Source organism: Prionailurus bengalensis, chromosome A1 (assembly GCF_016509475.1).
Source record: "Prionailurus bengalensis isolate Pbe53 chromosome A1, Fcat_Pben_1.1_paternal_pri, whole genome shotgun sequence".
NCBI classification, from domain to species: domain Eukaryota; kingdom Metazoa; phylum Chordata; class Mammalia; order Carnivora; family Felidae; genus Prionailurus; species Prionailurus bengalensis.
Genome location: NC_057343.1, coordinates 15,230,126 through 15,255,235, shown reverse-complemented (window position 1 = coordinate 15,255,235; position 25,110 = coordinate 15,230,126). Strand labels below are relative to the sequence as shown.

Sequence of the window (25,110 nt, the reverse complement as noted above, 5' to 3'; positions counted from 1 at the left end):
TAGAACGATGGTTGCTTTGGTAGATTCAAGAGTTCCCTGCACTCATGTGACCTGACCTTAGGTATGCCCCTTCTAGTTTCTTAGACAGAATTGACCGAAAAACCTCATTCCTTGCCTTTCTTCCTAAACAAAGGAGCCAGGGCAGTGTTTGTTCTGGCAGCCTGTGGTTTTGATCCTCTCTTCTGATTGGAGCTTGAGCAGGGAAAGGGTAGTGCTAGGCTCTTTCAGAGGCAGCTCTTTGAAGTTGGGTATACCCCTGACCTTAATCTAGTCAGGACAAGAAGACAGGCTACTAAGGTGTCTAGTGTCTCTTAGCTGTCCTGGGTCTGAAAACTGCCGTTAGATAAAGAAAATAACTTGTAACAAGGTGGAATCCTCGAATTATTTTCATAATCCTTTCCCCCTACCTTTTCTCACGTGAGTAGCTGCAGCCTAATTCTGCCTTAATACATATGAAATATTATTATCATTACATCTTACCATCCTCTCTTTCCACTTTGATAAACTTGGCAAAGGGAAGTGACACGTGGCTTATGATTTTATTGTGCTGCCTTAGAATTACATATTAAATCACGGTAGTCTTCTGGTCAGATCTTGAATTGGGGAATAATTTAGATGAACTGATATTTATATATATTTTTTATGTGTAGGCATATAAATCCAAACATTTGTATAACTTGTGCGATATTATGGCTTTCTTGACCTAAATCTTCAGTAAGTATTTGAACAAGTAATGATTTATGGCATAAAAAACAAACAGCTGATAAATAAGAGCACAATTTTCATTAAAAATTTAAACAAACAACTTGGCCTTGTAATTTAGACAAATAGCAGAGAGAATAGAACAGACTTTCTCACAAATTATATGGTTTTTGTGAGCTGCGTAGTTACAATTTTGCTGTTATAGCAAAATCAGAATTAGAACTCAAAGTTAAGTCAATTTTAAATGTCTGCATGTTTTACATGAACTATATATTTGTTAATGTATTGAGAAGTGAACCGTACATTTAACTGTAAATACATCTTTAATGTCTAAAAGACTTGGGGAAACTTACATACTGATACCACGCTTTTCTTAGCTTAAAAATTAGCTGGTCAGCATTTCTGCCTGGTATTCAGTACTCAGCTAGTTTTGACATGGGATTAATTTCCATAATAAGGATGACAGCTGAATTCTTCACTAGGAATTTTGGAAACCCAACAGTCCTTTTAAAATCAATTCCTCTCCCCTCCAAATTACAATCTTTTCTGTTTGTCAGCAATTACCTTGCATTTCAGAAGCTGTTATTCTATTACATTTACTCATGGTAGCTAGTAATTAACCTCCTGTTCAAACATTTCAGTTTTCATTAATTTGTATGAAATCAAGTTGATTTTCTGCATAGGGCTGAAAAATATATGAAAAAGTAGAAGAGCCTTTTTTTTTTTTTTAAGGACAGATGTCCTTTCAGAGACATATGTTGCCTATTCATAGACCTACCTTTGCCATGATACATTTAATTTCACAATATGGCTATAATAGTGAGGTGAGGGACAGATGTTGGGGCTGGTGGGCAATTTGTGACCTTTTAGCCCACATCATTCCGGGGAAGATGACCAAAGGGTCAAGGAAGCCCAGTTTGAGAAGTAGTCCAAAATGTATAACCTTAGGAAGCAGGCATCCTTGGATGGTGCAAAGTGGAGCCCTTCATACATAACAGGTGAGGTGAATTTTCCTTAAAATTTGTGAAGTTGCTTTCTCTGAGGGAAAATAGTTTGGATACACGAGACTAGCCAAAGTCTACTATTCATTCACTCCTTTTACAAATATTTTTTGAGCATCCATTTTATACCAGGCAGTAACTGGGTATGGAACAGCAATTAAAAATGATACCTGCCCTCAAAGAGCTTTTTGTTCCAGGCAGAGAGATGGTAAACAGGTAGTTATGGTGAAGCATAATTAGTGTTTATTTCACCGTGGGGGACATAGATATATAAACAGGGAGCGTTTGGAGCTTAGAGAAAAGGAATAAAACATGCTGTAGAGATTTGGAAACAGCATCCAGATCTGACAATAAAGATGATTAAAGTAAAAAAAAAAAAAAATGGCAGGGCAGATGGTATAGTCTACATATATCCTAGAAAGGGGGAGCCCAAAGAACAAGAATTTTCAGCTGTGTTTATCCAGTACCTTCCAAAGGAGAGCAATAAACTGTGATGTCCAAAAATAGCCCATAAGTATGTCTCTACTGGCTCTGGGACAGACTCCACAGTAACTATCTCATGAAGAAATCAACCTCCCAAGAACTTGGGTAAGAGGAAGAAGGTTCTAGTGACTTTAGTTACCAAGACCCAGTCCCTAATAATGTGCTCAACTAGAGGTACACAATTAAAATCAGATACCTCTGACTGCAGAGTTGAGTTCTCAGGGAGTAGCCTCTCCAAAATTCTACACCAAGGGAAAAATAAGTTTCAATGGGATGATGGAGCCATTGTAGTTTAAATAATTTTTTAAAGTTTTGAGTTGCCAGATCTTTGCTGAAAATCTCTTATTAGAGGAAGTCAAGAACTTGGATTTTACACAATCTTTCATAGGTCTAAAATTCATTTCACAACTCATGTTAATATGAAGTCATTGCATCCTTAAAATTAACTGTCATTTACTGGTTATATCCTTTCCATTAATCCTATTTGTACCAGTTTTTCTTTGCAAATCAATTGTACCATCAATTTTGTGACACAGTAGATTCCTTAAAATAGTTTTCCTGTGTTTCACATTTGTCTCTAATTATCTCAGTCCCTAATTTGAAAGTGTTATAGAATTTCCATGTAAGCTGCCTGTGTCTTATTGTCTAAATACTGTATCTGAGGACAGGCTCATTCTGTGTTAACGTCAGCAGCCATTAATATTATCTGCCTATTAATATTTTTGTTCATTCAATCCTATTGTCAGTAAATCACAGAATATTTGTAAAATTTGTTTTGCACTGCCTCAGTCCTTTTATTGCTCATCTATAGTAGTATCAACCGTAGTCACAGCAAATGACATTAGTTCCCTTTCTAAACTTAGATTCTTAGCAGTGCACCTGGGTGGCTCAGTTGGTTGAGCTTCCAGCTCTTGGTTTCAGATCATGAACCTTACAGTTCATGAGTTCAAGCCCTGCATTGGGCTCTGTGCTGACCCTGTGGAGCCTGCTTGGAATTCTCTCTCTCCCTCTATCTCTCTGTCCCTCTCCTGCTCATGTATGCAGGTGTGTGTGCACTCTCTCTCTCAAAATAAGTAAAAACTTTATAAAAAATTACAAACTTAGATTGTTAGAAAAACAAAATTTTCCATGCTAAAGACAAAAAAGAAAAAATCCAAACTTTGCCGTAGAACTATTATGCCATTTTGATTACAATCAGAACTATTTAGCCTAAAGAATTTTTATAGTCCTCACTTGTGAAAATTCTATCTGGATAGAAGAAATCTCAAATTCATATAACTTTTCCTATAGCAACAATGAGTCATAAAGTTGTCTGCATGTATGTGTATGTGTTCTGTTTTAGGCATTTGATATATTTTCTGACTAAATGAGGCAGCTTAGTTATTTGTTCATATTGCCAAAATTGTTTTATTATCATTGATGAACCTTTTCTCTAGTCAGCAGTCAAAACCACTGTATCCATCTGAAGTGCATTGTGTTCTGTATATGAAGAGCCTTAGCTAAACAAACCCTAGGATTATAAAAGGCCCTTGTCACTGCTGTCCTTCCATCTATCTGACCCTTATGTTGCAGAGTAACATCACCTAGACATGTAACCTCCCATCTCTGATTCCTCTTTCCCCCTGGAGTTCCCTTGCTTTCTTCCTCTTTGGGGTGGTGGCCCCAAGCCACTGAAGGTTTCATAGTTGGAGAGACTTTCCCATCCACCCCTCTCCCTTCCCCATGCAAACCTCTCAAATGGAGCTCATTGTGTGCTATTGCCACCGTGTGGTCATATCTTTTCCCTTGATGAATTCCTGAATCCCTGATCCTACAGATCATGTAAGTGTACAAGAGGAGAAACACATTCATTGCTTTAAATTGCTTTCACAAGGCTGTATGGGTTTTTTTTTTCTCTTAATTTTAGTAAATTCAGAATTTGGCACTCGTTGAAAAATATTCTTAGACCTGGCAAGCTAGAAGAATACTTGGAGGTCATGTCATTAAACCCTGACCTATATAGGTGAGGACACTTGGGTTCAGACTTCTCTTTTCTCAATAAAAAAAAAAAAGTCATTATTAAAGAGAGAAATTATCATGGCATGTTACAGGATCATACCAACAGTACTCTCCAATAAAACTCTGCAATGATAGAAATGTTCTGTATCTGCACTGTCCAGTATAGTGATCAGTGGCCAGATGTAGCTATTGAGCATTTGATACGCCAATGCAACTGAAGAACTGCATTTTTAATTTAATTTACATAGTCACATGTAGCTATTGGTCAAGGCAGGATAAAATAGTGGTTGGGAACAGTCATAGTGCATTAATAGACATCATGGACAGTTTCATTCTACAGTATGCAAATGTGAGTGTTTTTCTTGACTAACTTCCTCCTAAGTTATACTTCTTCTATAAATTATTCTTACATTTCATAATTTGGGGTAAAATGCACCGATAATTAATGATATGAAAGCATGTATTCATTGTAGGTTCTTTGAGAGACATTGAGTTCATGCAGTTCATAAAGAAGACCCATTTATAAATGAACAAGGAGAGTTTATCCAGAAATTACATGTTCCTTGTCAAAATGAAATGCTTATGCTTTTCCCTGGTCAGACAATTGTCTAGAGATAGAACCAGAACAAACTGAAAGATCAAGTTGGATTCTGTTAATCTGGTGAACTAATCAAATATTCACCATTTAATTTTATAGATGTAAGTATACTTAGATTTGCTGGATGCTGGCCTTGTATAACAGTTAATATAAATTGAAGCTTCATTTTTGTTACTCAAGTTGTATGTTGAATTTTGTGAGCAAATCCATACTCTCCTTCCCTAATTTAAGAATTCACCTTTCTGGGGCACTTGGGTGGCTCATTTGGTTAAGTAGCCAACTCTTGATTTCCACTCAGGTCACGATCTCACCATTTGTGAGCTGGAGCTCCACTTCGGGCTCTGCACTGACAGTGCGGAGCCTGCTTCAGATTCTCTCTATCCCTCTCTCTCTGCCCATCTCTGGCTTGTACTTTCTCTCTCTCTCTCTCAAAATAAATAAATAAACTTAAAAACAAAATTCACCTGTCAGACTGATCCCAGTGTTTGTGAAATCTTCATCCCTCCACCAATACTTCATCAGCACCCAAGACCTGTCCTTATTGGGATCCATATTTTTGTTTGTTTGTTTCTTCCTGACTGAGGAGACACTTAGAATGCACTTCTGCTTTCCAGAACATATGTAGTTGATGTATGCAGCATTGTGTTCACAGTTCTGCTTCTTGAGGTTACTGTAAACAAATAATTTTTATTATGAGTTTCCTTGATTGAAGGGTTGCTTTTTGATAGATTCCATAGTGATTCCCCTCATATATTAACTTACTTGATAAAGCAAGAACACTATAGTGATTAAGAATTCTAGAGATGTGCTAGGGATACATTAGGAACGTTGTTAACATGATAAGTTTTTCGGGTAGAACTTTTCTGGCAGAAATCTTTATAATTACAATGAATATAGAAGATATATAGTTACAGTTATGAGTTTCTTTGGATTTCAAATCCAAGAGAATTCATTTAGAACAAATTATAAATTTTTATTGAAGATGGCAGAAACAGTTGCTAAAAAGAAGAGAAACAGAGAGTTTGTAATTCAGGCTACAGGGAGAGAAAGGAAGCTGGTAAGCTAAAGAGATCAGTCTAACAGTGTGCTGCTATGCCAATTCTTTGGGGAGATAATCCAGAAACTTATTTACCCAATTAATGAAAACAAGTTCAGATAAACAGTGATGAAGTCATGTGTACTTTATAAATGGGATTTGAAAATGAGAGAATAGTGTGAGCAATTTCTGAGGTGATGAAAATAATACTTTCTTTGTTTCTGTTTGCTGGCTTTGAATCCACAGGTAGTATGTTATCCCACTAGAGTTGAACCATTTTTTTTAATTTTTTTTTTAACATTTATTTTATTTTTGAGACAGAGACAGAGCATGAATGGGGAGGGTCAGAGAGAGGGAGACACAAAATCTGAAGCAGGCTCCAGGCTCCGAGCTGTCAGCACAGAGCCCGACGTGGGGCTTGAACTCAAGGACCATGAGATCATGACCTCAGCCGAAGTCGGACGCTTAACCGACCGAGCCACCCAGGCGCCCCAGATGAACCATTTTTAAGTTGTCTTTGTTTTGTAAAAAGCTAGCTTCTGATCCTTTTACTAAAGGAATACAGAAAAAAATAGTTTTGTTGGTAAGTCAAGAGGAATAGCCAATATGAAAACTTGTCAAATCCTGATTAAGATTTCTATTGATTTCAAGCAAAGATCAAGGCAATAGGGAGAAACACTCCATGATAATTGAAAACCATAGAGAGAAATAAAGGAGGGAAGCTTCTGAAGCTAGGAGGAACAGAGCCGGGCGTGTTCTCCAAATATACGCAACACACAGGGTGCAATGCTCTGCCTTCCTGCTGATGTTAATAAACTTTAGTCTGTTCAGGATTAACCAACCATCTGTCAGTTCAACAACAGCAATGCTTTCTGTGAAATGAGTAAAATGGAAATTCCAACACATAAGAGTGAATTAATAATCTGTAGTAATGTATTCTAAGAGTATTTCAGGATAGAACTGATTTAAGATATTTGTTTAAATTTTAAGTCATTAATCAAAAAGACTTAATCATTTTTTTTCCTATAAACTATATAGGGCCTATTCATTTTTCACTTTGAAATTACACTTTTGGGGAGAGAACCTGAGTTATATACAATCAAAATTGCATACCACTTCTTTTATATATATATATATATATATATATATATATATACACATATATATAAAATATATATAATATATTATATAATAATATATTATATATATTCAATAATATATATATTATTTCTAGACTTTAATATATATATTAAATATATATATTAAATAGGAATTATTTTGCTGGGGGGCACCTCATTGACTCAGTCAGTTAAACATCTGCTCTTGATGTTGACTCAGGTCATGATCTCATGGTTAGTGAGTTCGAGCCCCTTACTGGGCTCCATACTGACAGTGTGGAGCCTACTTGGTATTCTCTCTCTTTCCCTCTCTCTCTGGCCCTCCCACACATGTGCACACCCTCTCTCTCCCTCTCTCTCAAAATAAATAAACTTTTAAAAAGGAATTATTTTGCTGATACTACTGGTTTTCAGAAATAAAATAGGCATAAATCCCCCCAAAATTCTGATTTCCATGGTGCCTATAAATTAGCCTCAAATCTGGCTTCTACTACTGTCTTTGATTTGTTTAATCTATATGTAGAACTTTTTAAAAGCTTAGATGAATCTATTCTTATACCTTGCCATGATAAGTTTAGTCGCAATTTATAAATTGATTATTTTGTTGTAGTTGTTAGGAACAAAATAATAAATAGTACCAAACACTTTGGTTTACATTTTTATATCCTATTTTTAAAAATTAACCTGATATTTATTTTTGTTGGGCATCTGTATAAGTAGTTTTTAGAACTTATTTATTTATTTAAAGTAGTCTCTGTACCCAATGTGGGGCTTGAACTCACAAACCTAAGATCAACATGCTATACTGACTGAGCCAGCAAGGCACCCCTTTAGGACACATTTAGAATAAAAGTCAAATAATGATTGCTATTTTCTCTCTAACAACCTGTCAGACCTTTCCTATGGTTCAACTATAAGTAGGCAGAGTTTGGATTCATGGAGAGGCTCTTGACTGAGAATCAGAACTACATAAAGCTATACGGTTTTATTGTCCCTTCCTTTTTGTGTATTTGTTCTGTGGCTTTTCAGCAAACATTTATCAGGCACCTAATATGTGCTAGGAATGATCTTAGGTATTGTGAATGTGACAGTACCCAAGAAAGACATAGATTCCTGTTCTCACAAAATTTTCAATTTACTTCCTGGTTTTTTTTTCCTAATTGTGGCTGTGGATCAATCCTACCAACTTTTAAAATTCCATATTACACTCTAGATTTAGAACAGTGACATTTGGGGGCTCCTGGGTGGCTCAGTTGGTTAAGTGTCCAATTCTTGATTTCGGCTCAGGTCATGATCTCACAGTCATGTAGCCTGCTTGGGATTCTTTCTCCCTTTCCCTCTGCTCCTCCCTGTCTTGTGCTCTCTCTCTCAAAATAAATACATAAACTTAAAAAAAAAAAAGTGACATTTTGCTCTTGCACAAGGGCCCAAGCTCATCCCTCTGGAGCACATTTGGTTGCCAAGACCATGAGCATCTTGGTGATGCCTAACGTGACAGGGTATGGCAGTGACTTCACTCTGAATCCACTCCCAGAGGGGGTCACCCACCCAGAAGCCACATCTACAGGTCTTCTCATCCCTGCCTCAGTCAGTTAAGAAACCATCTCTAGATCTAAGGTCTCTCTGGCCAGAATTAGCCAGGGATATTTAGAGACATGATAGAGCTGCCCATTCCCGTGCTGTAACCAGAATTTTAGGGTACCTCTGTGCTCTGTGAGAACAGGACTCGCTAAGGTTCTATTGGGGGCCCCTCACCTCTCATCACCCTGCGTTCTCTAGCAGCCTCAGGCCGTAACTTTCTGCTGCCTGCTGCCTGATCTTCCTATAGTGCTTAGAATGCCTTGTGGTAAAACTTAGAATGCTTTTTTGCAGTATCACAAATATATATTTTTTAACTTTATGAGGATGTTATTTTTTCCTTCATCAATCTGAAATTATGCATTTAAAAAATTCATTCAACATTACTGAGCTGCTACTTGGTGCCAGGAGCGGTTACAGAACAAGGATAGCAGAGTAATATAGAATCGGCAAAGTTCTTCCCATCAAAGACTTTATTTCCTATTGGGGGAAACAAAAACAAAGAGATAAATATATAATGAGAACGAGTGATAAATGCTAGGAAGAAAATCTAAAGCAGGGTAAGAGGTGAAAAAGTCAAAGGAGAACCCACCCTTTACAAGGCAGTCTGGGAAGACTTCTGATCAGGTGACATGTGAACAGAGATCTGAATAAAGAGACAGTAAACCCCATGGCTGTCTGGAAAGAGCTCTAGGCAGAGGAACCAGCAGGTACAAAGACCGTCAGAGGGAATTTGACACGTGTGTTAGTTTGCTGTGGCTGCCATAACAAAGTCCCACAGGCTGGGTGGCTTAAACAACGGAAACTCATTCTCTCACTGTTCAGGAGGCTGCAAGTCTGAGATCAAGGTGCTGGGAGGTTTGGTTTCTCCTGAGGCCTTTCTCCTTGGCTTGCAGATGGCCACCTTCTCCCGGTGTCCTCACATGGCCTTTTCTCTGTGTGTGCACTCCTGTTGTCTCTCCCTCTTGTGAGACTATATGGTTAGATTACAGCTTCATCTTTATCACCATGTTGAACCTTAATTACCTTGCTATAGGCCCTATCTCCAAATGTGGTCACAATATGGGGTAGGGCTTCCACATGTGAATTTTAGGGGGACACAATTAAGTCCATACAGGGTTAGGGTTTCCACATAGGGGGACACGGTTCTGCCCGTACAGAGTGAGAAACAGTGATGTCAGAAAAAATTACGTATCAGCATTGCATTCAAAAAAGGATATATGATTTATTATAACTCATATTCATGTGTTTATTCAGGAATTTTTTTATTAAGCATTCACTCTATGTGAGATACCACGTTTAGGACTGGGAGCTAGAGTCTTGAACATGAAGAATTTGCTGGGGAGCAGGAGCTGTGATACCCACACACCGAGCCACAAGACACATCAGATAAATGTGGCTTACAGTAGGAAAAGACTTTGCCAGTTTTTAATTTGATGCCTTTAACCTTGCTTTTATTTTGTTTTCTTTCTTACATTGCTTTTTTTCATTGATTATTATTCTTTACTTACACCCATAGAAGAATAGAAAGAGTTTTATTTTTCCCGATAAAGAACAACTTTCAAAAGAAAGACATTTTATGTTGTTGTGGGTTTTTTGTTGTTGTTGTTATTTATTTAATTTTTTTTAATGTTTATGTATTTTTAAAATTTTTTTTAATGTTTACTTATTTTTGAGAGGGAGAGAGACAGAGTGTGAGCGTGGGAGGGGCAGAGAGAGAGAGGGAGACAGAATCCGAAGCAGGCTCCAGGCTCAGAGCTGTCAGCCCAGAGCCCGACATGGGACTTGAACTCACAAACTGCAAGATCATGAACTGAATCAAAGTCGGACACTCAACCGACTGAGCCACCCAGGTGCCCCTTTAATGTTTATTTTTGAGAGACAGAGTGCAAGCAGAAGAGGGGCAGAGAGAGAGAGAGGGAGACAAAGAATCAGAAGCAGGCTCCAGGCTCCCAGCTGTCAGCACAGAGCCTGATGCGGGGCTGAGATCATGACCTGAGCTGAAGTTGGGTGCTCAACCGACAGTGCTACCCAGGCACCCCTATTTATTTTTATTTAAAAAAATTTTTTTAATGTATGTTTATTTTTGAGAGAGAGCAGAAGCAAGGGAGGGGCAGAGAGAGAAGGAGACACAGAATCCAAACCAGGCTCCAGGCTGAGCTGTCAGCACAGAGCCCGATGTGGGGCTCAAACTCATGAACCATGAGATTATGACCTGAGCTGAAGTTGGACTCTCACCTGACTGAGCCACCCAGGTTCCCCAAAGACATTTTATTTTGATCCCTAGAGCCTTTAACAGAAATTTTATCTCCTTGATACTTTTTAAAAAATATTTATTTATTTTGAGAGAGAGAGTCTGTTAGCAGGGGAGGGCCAGAGGGAGAGCGAGAGAGAATCTTAAGCAGGCTTCCATGCTCAGTGCGGAGGCTGACATGGGGCTCCATGCCATGACCCTGGGATCATGACCTGAGCCGAAACCAAGAGTTGGCTGCTCAACTGACTAAGCCACCCAGGCAGCCCAACAAATACAATATTTTTAAATATTAGCACTCGTTAATTTATTATCTCTGAGTCCAAATCCATAAATAACACCTAGTCTGTGTTTTTGCTAAATAGATTTCATCTTACTTTGTATCATTGTGTGAGCACTAATACATATTTTTATGGAGTAAATGCATTATCAATATGATTAATCTTTGAACACAAGCAGTATAGTACCATACATATAAAGGCCCATTCAACATAGAGTCCACTGAAGTAATTCAGTAGGTCTAATTTAGACTGTCCCAACAAGTAGCACAAAAAATTGTAGGACCCTTGGTAGAGAAAGCTCTCTTCTCAGTCTGTGAGATGATAAGAGCCCAACAGTGGATGCTCCTGGCCATGTTCAGAGCTGGAAAGGCCCAGATCCAGCACTCGCCATCTTCTGTTGGAAAAGAGCTAGGGCTTACACGTCTGTGCAAAGTCAGGTAAAAACATAATTTCTTCCATGTAGACTGACATCTTTCTTACATTGAATTAAATAACTTGTTATGCTTTTTATGCATTTAAATATTTGTTCTGTATCTATTATAATGAAATTAAGGAAAAATATTGTTATTTTTCATTGTACTGTTAGATTTTTTTTTTTTATGTATACCTTTTGTCTCATAGGTAGTGGTTATGTCTAATGTTTCATTTGTCCAATACTTGGATTCTTGAGATGTCAGGCCATCACTAATGCACCATTATTCTATTTGGTTATTTTCCATGGTGCCCAGAATGTTAGGAAGAGCTGAAGCTCAGCCCTCTGTGAACCGATAAAAGCAGTTACTTATTTCTAAAAATGGAAGGATGTGTGTTTCCTATTGTGGTTAAATATGACTGTTGACTCACTAATAGGGTTTTCACTTAGAAATTCTATACAATACTTTATTATTCAAAATAAGTAGACAACATTATTTCTTTGAGATGAATAAATTGAAAGTGAATACCTGTTTTGAATTAGAATGATTTTAAGATCAGGTCAGATTAAGATCTGTTCAAAATGAGGAGGTGTTGGGGGCACCTGGATGGCTCAGTCGGTTAAGCATCCTACTCTTGATTTCAGCTCGAATCATGATCTTGCCATTCATGAGATCATGGCCTGCATAGGGCTTCTTGCTGCCTTGTGCTGGCAGCACAGAGCCTGCTTGAGATTCTGTCTCTCCCTCTCTCTCTGCCCCTCTCCAACTTGCTCACTCACGCTCTCTCTCAAAACAAATAAATAAACATTAAAAAAATGGGGAAGTGTTGGTCAAAGGGTACAAAGTTTCAGTTATACAAAATGAATAAATTCTAGACCTCTGCTGTACACTATTGTGCTTATATAGCTAACAATACTTACTGTATTCTTAAATATTTGCTGTGAGGGTACATCTTAGGTTAAGTGTTATTACCACCAAAAAAAAGAAAAAAGAAGAAGAAAAAAAGGAGGAAATTTTTGGAGGTAATAGATATGTTTTGATGTTGATGGTGGTGATGGTTTCACTGTTTATACTTATTCCCAAATTAATCAAGTTATATACATTAAATATATAAACATTTTTGTATGTTAATTATACCTCAATCACGTGGTTATTTTTCTTTATTGGTCTCCTTTCCCTATTATAGAAGGAATGTGAATTAGTATGATACTAATACTAATAATTAGTATTAGTAATTAAATAGTATTTCAGGATTAATTAGGTTTGAAGCTTTGTCTTCCCAACTATTCTGAATCAGTTTTCTTCTGATATTCTGCTGGTACAGTTTGTTGAAGTACATCACCTGTTTGGTCTCACTGATAGACTCAGTGCTCACAGTACTATTTAATTCTGTTATTATTCAACCAGTATGTAAGGATTACATGACCTTTATGAATATTATATATTTATCTTTCAAGCCTTAGGTGGCTGAATCTTTACCTTATGGGAATATGTACTCCTCAACAATGAAAATATTGAAAAGGTGATTGAAGTTTAATAAAGCTGCCAAGTCAATGAGATTGATCTCTTTAGAGATAATTCCCTTGCGAGATTGTAGAAATGATATAAAATTCAGAAAATGTACAGCCAAGATCATACAAAAGTAAGACAATGCTGAGGGATCTTCTATAAAGAAAAGACTAATATCTGAGTGCTAATCTAGCTATGAGGTCTTAGTTGACCTCCAGATATCTGAACAGCAGGGAACTAGAGCTTTATTTTTATAGTTGTTGTTGTTGTTATTATTATTGCATAGAGTCTGTTTGTTAATAAGCACCCTGAAAATCTACATGCGTTTCAGCTTTCATGTTTACAGAGAAGGAGCTTTTCACCATGGCATGTTAGGATTCCCCACAATTCCCTGGCAAGTTCTACAAATACTGAAATAGAGAAGTTGCTTCAAGGGACTCTAGTTTCCCTTTGGTGCACATGCATGAGTTAGTGGTTCCCCAAAGTAAATCTAAACTAGATATCCTTAGGAGATTTTGTTGGTTAATCAATCTACTGCTGGACTCTATCCTCAAAAATGAACTCCTGCTGAGGGCTATAATCTCTACCAAAATACTTAACATGAAAAGTGGCTGAGAAAAGTGGCTGATTTATTCCCACTTAATAGCAATCTGAAAAAAAAAAAGTGTTAGTATCTAAAAAGTGGCAGGCACTTCACCAATCTATTAAAAAGAATGGAACTTGTATGAAACACCACAGATTAGATAGAAATCAGGCAGAGCTTGTATTAAATGGCCTTTAAGAGACAGGCAGTTCCTTTTTAGTGGAATTTTTTTCAAAGAACCGTGTTGACTTCATATGGTTTAAACTATAGTTTTTCTGTGGGTTACTCTCAATGTACACCTATATACTCATGTGTCAGAGCCTATTTCCTTTAACAATATATAAAAATATACATTTTTTAGGGTGTTAATTGAACATGTCAATCTAATATTTATATTAAATTTTTTTTTTATTTTTTTTTAAATTTTTTTTTTCAACATTTATTTATTTTTGGGACAGAGAGAGACAGAGCATGAACGGGGGAGGGGCAGAGAGAGAGGGAGACACAGAATCGGAAACAGGCTCCAGGCTCTGAGCCATCAGCCCAGAGCCCGACGCGGGGCTCGAACTCACGGACTGCGAGATCGTGACCTGGTTGAAGTCGGACGCTTAACCGACTGCGCCACCCAGGCGCCCCGTAAATTTTTTTAATGTTTATTTATTTTTGAAAGAGACAGAGACAGAGCGTGAGTGGGGGAGGGGCAGAGAAAGAGGGAGACAGGATCTGAACCAGGCTCCAGGCTCTGAGCTGTCAACACAGTGCACGACGGGGGCTTGAACTCATGAGCCGTGAGATCATGACCTGAGCCGAAGTCGGATGCTTAACCAACTGGGCCACCCAGGTGCTCCAGCCTAATGATATTAATTAGTATCAAATTGCTGTATTAGCCTTATGGCTGTCCTACTAGGATAAAAACTGTATCTGTGTAGGATATATTTTATCCTAAAATTCGACTCTTCTCAGAATTTCATTACACAAATCAACTTTCATTATACATCAATTTATATTTTTGTTCTCTAATAAAAAAATGCTAATAAGAAAATTGTAACCAGACTTGATATGATTTACTAATAATAATTCCTCATTTTTTTTTTTTACATAATAATGTGAAAAGGTCCAGGAGCTATGTCCATTGCCAAAGACCTTAGTTCTTTTTAGTGAAATGGCACTGCAAAAACTATTCCCACACAAAAACATCTCTAAACATAGTAAAAAGAGTCTTAGGTTTTAATGACTGTTCTGGAATAAGAAAGAAGTAAAGTAAAGCCTAAGTAAAGCAGAGTTAGAATCAAGGCCCTGGCAAATAATTGGTGCACTCAAAAGACTGTACCCTCATTAAAATAGCAAGGTAAAAGAAAAATTTTGCCCTGGGAAAAGGGAGAAAACCAGGAGACTTTGTATTTTAATTCCTGCTATAGGTAGAAAAGTAAAGTAAAAACTGGAACCTCTTATGTGAGAATTTTGAACTATGACCCTTTTACTTGGATATGTTGTTCAAATTATACTGACTACAGGGGCGCCTGGGTGGCGCAGTCGGTTAAGCGTCCGACTTCAGCCAGGTCACGATCTCACGGTCCGTGAGTTCAAGCCCCGCGTCGGGCTCTGGGCTGATGGCTCAGAGCCTGGAGCCTGTTTCCGATTCTGTGTCTCCCTCTCTCTCTGCCCCTCCCCCGTTCATGCTCTGTCTCTCTCTGTCCCAAAAATAAATAAACGTTGAAAAAAAAAATTTTTTAAACAAATTATACTGACTACAGCATCTAGGAAACACCAAAATGTAAAGGAGTATCAGGTTGGTAGTGTCTGAGAGCACCTGACAGAATCAAATACACGTCCTCTATGGAGAAGTATACCCTCAACACAGAACTCAGGATTTTCCAAATCAGCCAAATATGAGCTCCCAATATGAAATGGTAATTCACATGAGGAAATAAGCCACCATTGACAAAAGTCATCAGAAACAAAAAGTCTGAATAAAACATGAAAGGATTTCAGATACTGAAATTATCACATGGATAATATAAATACACAGGCCAGCTGTCAATTTCATTGTGGTTGCTTTAAAGGTATCAAAAATATGAATAAATAATAAAAAGCTTCTGCACAGTGAAAGAAACAGTCAGCAAAACTAAAAGGCAACCAACAGAATGGGAGAAGATATTTGCAAATACCATATCAGGTAAAGGGTTAGTATCCAAAATCTATAAAGAACTTACCAAACTCAACACCCAAAACCCAAATAATCCAGTGAAGAAATGGGCCAAAGACATGAATAGACACTTCTCCAAGGAAGACATCCAAATGGCCAACCGACACATGAAAAAATGCTCAACATCACTCATCATCAGGAAAATACAAATCAAAACCACAATGAGATACCACCTTACACCTGTCAGAATGGCTAACATTAACAACTCAGGCAACAACAGATGTTGGTGAGGATGCAGAGAAAGAGGATCTCTTTTGCATTATTGGTGGCAATGCAAGCTGGTGCAGCCACTCTGGAAAACAGTGTAGAGGGTCCTCAAAAAACTAAAAATAGAACTACCCTACAACCCAGCAATTGCACTACTAGGCATTTATCCACGGGATACAGGTGTGCTGTTGTGAAGGGACACATGCACCCCCATGTTTATAGCAGCACTGTCAACAATAGCCAAAGTATGGAAAGAGCCCACATGCCCATCGATGGATGAATGGATAAAGAAAATGTGGTATAGACATACAATGGAGTATTACTCGGCAATGAAAAAGAATGAAATCTTGCCATTTGCAACTACGTGGATGGAACTAGAGGGTATTATGCTAGGTGAAATTAGTTAGAGAAAGACAAAAATCATATGATTTCACTCATATGAGGACTTTATGAGAAAAACAGATGAACATAAGGGAAGGGAAACAAAAATAATATAAAAACAGGGAGGAGGACAAAACAGAAGAGACTCATAAATATGGAGAACAAACTGAGGGTTGCTGGAGGGGTTATGGGAGAGGGGGATGGGCTAAATGGGTAAGGGGCACTAAGGAATCTACTCCTGAAATCATTGTTTCACTATATGCTAACTAATTTGGATGTAAGGTTTTAAAAATAAAAAATAAAAAACAAAAAAAACAAACAAGTAAAGAATAGCAGTATTATAAATGATTAGAAAGTTTTAGAAAAGAACCAAATATAACTTCTAAAAGTTAAAAATATTATTGATAGAAGCAACCTAAGTGTTTATTAATGGATGAAGTCAGACAAAGATAAATAGTCATACAATACTCTTACAAATGTGTGATCTCCCTTCTATGTGGAATTTAAAACTAACAAACCAACCCCGAACTCCTAGATACAGAGAACAGATCGGTAGTTGCCAGAGGCAGGGATGTGGGTAAGGGTGGAGGGTGGGCAAAAAGGGTGACTGCGGTCATAATGCACAAAATTTAGGTTATAAATCCTGAGATGTAATGTACAACATAGTGACTATAGTTAATGATACTGTATTGTATATTTGGAAGTTGCTAACACAGTTGAAAGTTCTCATCACAAGAAAATAATATCAATTCTGTAGATGGGTTAAGCAGAATAGTCATAGCTGAAGAGAGATATATTGAATTCAAAGATAGAACGGAAGAAATTGCACATAGCACAAAGAGACAGAAAATGTGAAAGAGATACAAGAATCATAGAGGATAAAATATGAAAATCTAATATAACTTGGAGTTCCTGAAAGAAAGAATAGGGCAGAGACAATATTCCAAAATACCAGAGACCACTGAATTGTTCACTTTAAAATGGTTAATTTTATTATATGGATTTCACCTCAATAAGTTATTTTAATATGTATTTCTTAACATATATATATATAATTATCTTTTACATAAGGAATTTAATATATTTGATATATATCTTAATGTGTATGTGTATATATTTCTAGGATGGATTAAATGCAGGCATCCACCTTCAGATTCAGTAATCCCAAGTAAGGCAAGTAAAAAGAAATGTACAGTTAGAGAAAAAACAGATGATCTCTGAAGCACTGACAATCAACTGACTTCTTAAAGTAATAATGGAAGTCAGAATAGTGGGAAAAATCTAATATCCTCAAGATGTTGAGCAACAGTAACATCAAAGTAGGATAATTTATCTGGCTATACTGTGATTCAAGAATGTGAGCAAGGGGCGCCTGGGTGGCTCAGTCGGTTGAGTGTCCGACTTTGGCTCAGGTCACGATCTCACAGTCAGTGGGTTCAGGTCCCGCATCAGGCTGTGTGCTGACAGCTCAGAGCCTGGAGCCTGCTTCGGGTTCTGTGTCTCCCTCTCTTTCTGCTCCTCTCCCACTCACTCTCTGTCTCTCTCTGTCTCTCAAAGATGAATAAATAGAATATTAACAGTCACAAAAAAGGGATGAACTCATGCCATTTGAGGCAACATGGATGGAAGTACAGGGTATAATGCTAACTGAAATAAGTCAAACAGAGAGACAAACACCATTATTTCATTCATATGTGGAATCTTAAGGAAAAACGAATAAATGAACAAAAAGCAGAATTGTGGATAAATATCCACAATTATAACATAATTGGGGAGATAAAAATGGTAGGGTTATCAGAGCCTTCAATCTACTTCAAAAATTGCTTCTCCATCATATTTATTTCTCTAGTCAGGGGAATTTTCCAATATTTGAGCAGTTCTTGACTTCATCTTTCAAAGATTTTAACATGTAACCTCCCTCTTTCTCCTTTTTTCTCCTCTCTCCTTTCAGTGCTGTAGACTGGAAATGTATAGATTTAGGACCTCTGTTCGTGTTTTCAGCAAATATTCATTGAGGGCTTGCTATATGCCAGGGACTGTTTCAGGCAGGAATGATCCAAAACATCTTGCTGTCCAGACATATGTATGAATAAGAACATGAAATACAATGCTAAAGATGCTGTGATAGAAATATTCAGATCAAAGAAGGAATGACTGATTCTGAAACTTGAGGAGACTGAAAAGACTTCATAGAAAAAGTATTTCCAGGTCAGCAGGGGAAATCAAGGGCATCCCAGGCAGAAGTATGCATGTGTGTGCAGGGGGGATTGGTGTGAAATCATATGACACGTCACGGGAACCTCGGAAAAGTTTCACACGGCCTTAGCTTGAAAAAAGGAAGGGTTGAGTCCATAGCAAAAGATAAGACTGGAGAGAAAGGCAGAGGTCAGCCCATGAAGCACTTGTCTACCACCCTAAGCAGTTTAGGCTTTAGTGCATGGACAACAGGAAATCATTGAAGGGTTTTTAAGCTGGGAAGTTACATAGTTTGCCTTTAAGATATCATGTGCTATTGGTGTGGTCGGTAAACCATAAGTGGAGATTTACAGTTGAACATCAAGATATATAGCCCATCTGTAAAGCAATACAAGAAAACATCTAAAAAATGAAGGTAAGGTCAGAAGATATGACCATCTAAGATGAAAACCAGAGAATTAACAAAATGCTGATGAGGTCAGCCAACCTCAGAATACTTTAAACTATGCATCGGGTAGATAAGCTTAGTAGAGATGTAACATAATATATCCAGGAGACCAAAGAGGCCCTCAACTACTTGAGATACTAGCAGGTTAGCGAGGAGGATCCGACATACGGATGAGTATGTCTCCAGAGTTACGAAGAGCTCATTCATCATTGGTCAGTAACTCCCTGCCTTTGTTACATCTCTGTGGTTAGCGTCTGATTCACTCTTCGGAGCAGATACCAGGACACAGCGCCCTGAGCAAATGGCAGGTACCAAATTATTCTGCCAGCTATTGCTCCCATTATAAACATTTTCCAGGTTTATTAGTTTCTTTTTTGGTTTGAATAAATCAACCCTTCAGAATTTCATCAATCTCAAACAAACCAGGAATATTTATTTTTCTGAGCCTAACAAAGCTGAGGACTATGAATTTATCCAAGATAATGCTCATTTGCCAGAAAGTTTCTCCTTGGCAATGTCTCTATTGCAATAATAGGTATGATATCTAAATGTCCTTTAAAAAAAAAAAACCCACCTATCTCCCTCTTAGCTCCTCCAGGCTATATATCCAACTATGCAACAGGGAGTGGTAGACCTCTGAATTTTATTCCTGGAGTATTGTGCTTAAGTTTTGATTCACTGAACAGCTAGTTGCCTTTTACCCCATGAACCAATGGTAACGTTTTATAACTCACTAAAAGATTTTTAAATATTTTGAATTTATGGGTTTTGGACCTGAGGGCTTCAAAACAAAATAGAACCAGGTTTATCTTAACAATTTCTGTTCATTGGCAATGGTGTGGAATTCTGTACATTAGCATTCCATAGATTTTAACAAAATGTTTATGAAGCAGTTTTAAAATTTCCATTGACTCATACGTTCAAACAAATTAATGCTTTAAAAAACTTTTTTTTTTTAATTTCAGAGAGCATATGAGCAAGGGAGAGGGGCAGGGGAGAGAGAGAGAGAGAGAGAGAGAGAGAGAGAGAGAGAGAGAGAGAAAGAGAGAATCCTAAGCAGGCTCCACACTCAGCTCGGAGCCCAATGTACAGCTTGATCCTATGACCCTGGGATCATGAACTGAACCAAAATCAGGAGTTAGACCCTCAATCAACTAAGCCACCCATGCACCCCTAATGTTTACTTTTAAACACCCTCAGATTTGTCATACTATAACAAAAAACAGATTTTAAAAATAATTGGAAGCATGTCAAACACCATCAATCAAGTTCCCAAAAGAAGTTGTAACCTTTGTGTGTAATTATGTTTTCATTAACTAAATTTACATTTTTTAAAAGTTTGTTTTGAGAGGGAAAGAGTGCTTTTGCACACACAAGCATGAGCTGGGGAGGGGCAGAGAGAAGGAGAGAGAGAATCCCAAGCAGGGTCTGTGCAGTCAGCACAGGGGGGCTCAGTCTCATGAAGCGTGAGATCTTGACCCGAGCTGAAGTCAAGAGTTCCACACTTAACCAACTGAGCCACCCAGGCACACCTACATTTCTTTTCAGTTACAAGATATATATGGTACCAATTAATTATTGGCTTCAGACTGTACCTAAATCTTGTCACCTTTTAAAGTTGTTATGAGCGGGGCACCTGGGTGGCTCAGTCGGTTAAGCATCTGACTTCAGCTCAGGTCATGATCTCACGGTTCATGAGTTCAAGCCCCGCGTCGGGCTCTGTGCTGACAGCGAGCCTGGAGCCTGCTTCGGATTCTGTGTCTCCCCCTCTCTCTGCCCCTCCCCCACTCATGCTCTGTCTCTCTCTCTCTCAAAAATAAATATTTTAAAAATTAAAAAAAATAAAGTTGTTATGAGCATGATATTCTGTAAAAAAAATACTTGAATAATTATTATACTAGCGTTTCATCCAAAAATAATTACTAACTTGCTATAACATTCTTTTTTTTCCCCTTGTTTCGCAGCTATAGTATCAATTGGCAAATACCAGCTGTACAGTTGATCTGTACCTCACTGAACTTTTAGTTCTTTCTCCAACCCACATCCCATTCTCAACTCTCACTCGCTTACCTCCATGTCCCTTTGTTCCATTCTGTTGTATCCACCCTCGTATTTCCAAACTGAATCAACTGCTGCTGATTTTAGAATTGTTGGCAAAGTGTGGCAGTGAGAATAAAAATTTGTTCTGGGATATCTGAACACGTGGGTGAGGTAGAAACCAAAGGATATTTTCCTGCCCCAAGCACATCTTATTGCCTCGTAGATTTCTCACTCGCCCCTCATACCATGACTCCCCCATGGGACAGGGCTTGGTTGTAAAGAATCAGCTGATCTGAGTGCAAGCAATATGCAGTTCCATGCATACCTGCAGCTGCAGGTGTATACTGAGCCCTACCTTCTGTGCAGCTTGCCCCAGCATTATGGGCTATGAGTTGCAAGGTTCTCTTTTTCAGATCAAGCATAGACACCCTCTCACCCAATCTTATGCTTTTGTTAAAACATAAAAGTTTTAGGAGAGTCTCCAGCTGAGAAGGAATACCTCCTTTCCTAACAACATGAGTGAATCTAAAGGGCATTATGCTAAGTGAAATTAGCCAGACAGAGAAAGACAAATTCTGTATGATTTCACTTAAATGTGAAATCTAAAAAAAAGAAAAAGTTGAACTCATAAAAACAGAATGGTAGAAGAGTTGGGGAGATGCTGGTCAAAGGTACAAGCCCTCAGTTATAACATGAATGAGCTCTAAGGATCTAATGTACAGCGTGGTGATTAGTTAATAGTATTGTGTTGTGTACGTGAACTTTGCTAAGAGAATAGACCTTAAGCATTCTCAGCAAAAAAGTAAATTAAAAATTTAAAAAGTAGCTTTATATAACTTGGTATATATGTTAACCTAATTGTTAACCTCATTTCACAAAATATGTCAAATACTGACATTATATTGTACACTTTACATATATACAGTTTAATTGCCAATTATACCTCAGTAAGATGAAAAAAATCACTGATGCAGACTCTTCTTGTTGGGGTGAGATTTCCATAGATACACAAAGCTAGGGATGGCATAAATATTAATATGGGTATCATCCTTCCAGAGTTCACAAAATACATTTATTTTTTCTCCATTTGAGAGGTTTGCAGAAGTTAAATAACTGACTGAGGTTGCTCTGTGTGGTAGGCAAAGTAATGGTGTCCTGAGGATGTCCACACCCTAATCCCTGGCACCTGTGAACGTTACCATACATGGTAAAAGGGACTTCATAAATGTATTTAAGGTAAAGACCTTGAGATGGACGGATGATTCTGGATTATCTGGGTGAGCCCGATGGAATCACCAGGGTCCTTATAAGAGAGAGCAGTAGAAGATTCCATGAGAGAAGAAAAAGATTGGAGTGATGGTAGGGAATGGTTATGAGCCAAGGAATGTGGGAGCCCCTAGAAGCTGGAAGAGGAAAGGAATGGACTGTCCTCTGGAGGGTCCACAAGGCACCAGCCTTGTGGGCAGTTTGATTATATCCCTGCAAGGCTCATTTTGGGCTTTTGAGCTCCAGAACTGTGAGAGAATAAAGGTGTATTTTAAGACACTAAATTTTTGGTAATTTGTTAGAGCAGCAACACGATTACTAATGAAACCAGAAAATGCTCGCTTTCAGTGTTTTCAGTGCCAGGGTAGGCTTGATATGCTTGTTACTCAGCACTCATAGTACTTGTGCTGTTAGGGTCTTGCTGAAATTTTTCAAAATTCCACATCACCAGGTAGGCGTTATATCAAGTCCAAGTCTTCTCTTAAAGAGGAAGCAAGAAGTCTTTGTAAATTATATGGTTTAGAAATTTTCTTTCCAAATTATAGCTACAAAGGGAAATTTCTGCTTTTTTCAGTTGCCCGCATAGGCAATCTCTTTGGGCTTGGACAATTTTTTAATTATTCCTTGAGTAATTATCTTTATCATATTAAGGATGACTATAATTTCATAGAAACTATTTTTTTAAAAGTTCTCAAATGGAATGGACTTAGTAGATCCTAAAAGTATCCTGCAACTCTAAAATCTTATTTCCAGCAGGGATTGTCCTGTTTTACACAGTTTCACTGAAAGTATAAACACCAAAATATAGTCTATATTATAGTTTCTAACCAATGGTCCCATTTTGCCTTCAGTAAATCCTAAGATGATAATGATAGATTTGCCTTTCAGCAAAATCTCTTCAGCCAATTTGCAATTTATATGGCAGAGACTAAAAGAAAATTGATTTTTTTTCTACAAGGAAGATTGTAAAGCTAATTTCTCTAATGCTTTATGATTCGCATAAGCCAAACTTAAAAGATTATACATATTCAAATTTCAGAATTCTAGTGATTACTTAGGTTTCCTGAAAGAGTTTCAGAAAGAGAAAAAAGGAGCAGTCTGTCCTATTTCGGGGCAGACAAGTGTTATTACAGTTTAAAGAAGGTGTTGGTTTTTTTTTGTTCACAAGACTTCACCCATGGATATTGTTTTGTGTAGATGTGGGAAATTGTGTCAGGAGTAAGAGAAACCATCTAAGAAGAAGAAATAGGACTGTTTGGGCTGAAGATAGGTTTTCCATTGTGTATGTCCTTGTTGGCCAGCCTCGCACAACTTCCAGAGCAGTCAAGTTTTAGGAGTGCCTGGGATCAATAAACTCCAAAAGTAGAAAGAAGAGAAAGACAAACGCAGACTCACCCTCATATGTTTGCCACTATAATCAGTTCCTAGAACAGTGCTTGACACATGGTAGACACTAAAAAGTATTTTTAGAATCCGTGTATGAGTGAATAAATATAAAAGGAGTCGTGGGGCACCTGTGTGGCTCAGTTGGTTAAGCATCCAACTCTTCAGCTCAGCTCAGCTCAGGTCATGATCTCATGGTTCCTGGGATCGAGCCCCACATTGGGCTCTGTGCTGACAGCATGAAGCCTGCTTGAGATTCTCTCTCTCCCTCTCTCTCTCTCTCTCTCTCTCTCTGCCCCTCCCCCACACTCTTTCTCTCAAAATAAATATAACTAATTAATTAATTAATTGAATAAAAGTGGTTGCTTCCCTGAGTGTCTTTCTAGTAACTACTGACATGTCCAAATGGCATTAAATTTATTTACTCCTAGTGGAATCCCCATTACTCTACACAAATATTTAAGATGGTAGAGGGTATAGGATACTTTGTCAAGAATACTTTCATTATACAAAGATTTTCCTCAGAGAGTAATGCCTTCTCCAACTGAACATATAACAATTTGTTGTTCTTAAGTAATGAAGAATTCTGTTATGGTTGGATATGTTTCATAACAACTAGTTGTTTTTGAGTCTGTATTGCAGACTCGATGGTCTAAGTGGGGAGAGAACAGAACACTTGGATCCAGCAGTTTCTATCCCTGAAATAGAGACATGTCACCAGAATGGGGATGTAGTCATCTCTAAGCCAGTATGTATCATGTAATGTCCTTCATCATAAGTGAACTGAGATTTTTGACTGGCATTTGATATAGATGAATATGGTAAATACATAACTTCCTCCTAAATCGTAAGTATCGATTTTCCACAAAAGTCTAAATCTATTCAAAAGAAGAGCGTGCTACTAGAAGCAGTGCCTCCAGCCTGACTTCACAAATGTGGCACATGTGTACTGGGACCTGGGGACAGGAATAAGGCAGAGGAAGTATGTGGCAAATGCATCTGTTCTGTCAGCCCTCAAACAAACAGCAGAGTTGAGCCCCTGCAGGAAAGAATCTAAGCCAGAGGGTGAGAGTAGAGCATGATATACAGTCTCCTAATCACAGGTGGAGGGACGGTTAAAGGCATAAATGGAGGGTGCAAGTCACAGGCAAGGTAACCTTCCAGGGAGCTGGGGAAAGCCAGATGCGGAGGGAGGGAGCATGACTAGTCAGGCAGCTATGGGCTCAATTGTGATTCTGGCACAAGCATGGTCAGGGTGGCTATGTAGAATGCAGGACACAGGCAGGGAAATTGGTTAGGAACAAATAAGGAGCAAATATTGGGAAGGGCATTTTAGGTTTAGAAATGGCAAGCTGAGGGGCGCCTGGGTGGCGCAGTCGGTTAAGCGTCCGACTTCAGCCAGGTCACGATCTCGCGGTCCGTGAGTTCGAGC

At 38.1% G+C, this 25,110-nt stretch overlaps 1 protein-coding gene across 1 annotated transcript in view; it reads left to right on the top strand.

Moving 5' to 3' along the window:
- The window catches only part of SPART (spartin), an 85,986-nt gene that overhangs the window by 878 nt on the left and 59,998 nt on the right, over positions 1-25,110 (top strand). The gene's annotated exons all lie outside the window — the stretch shown is intronic.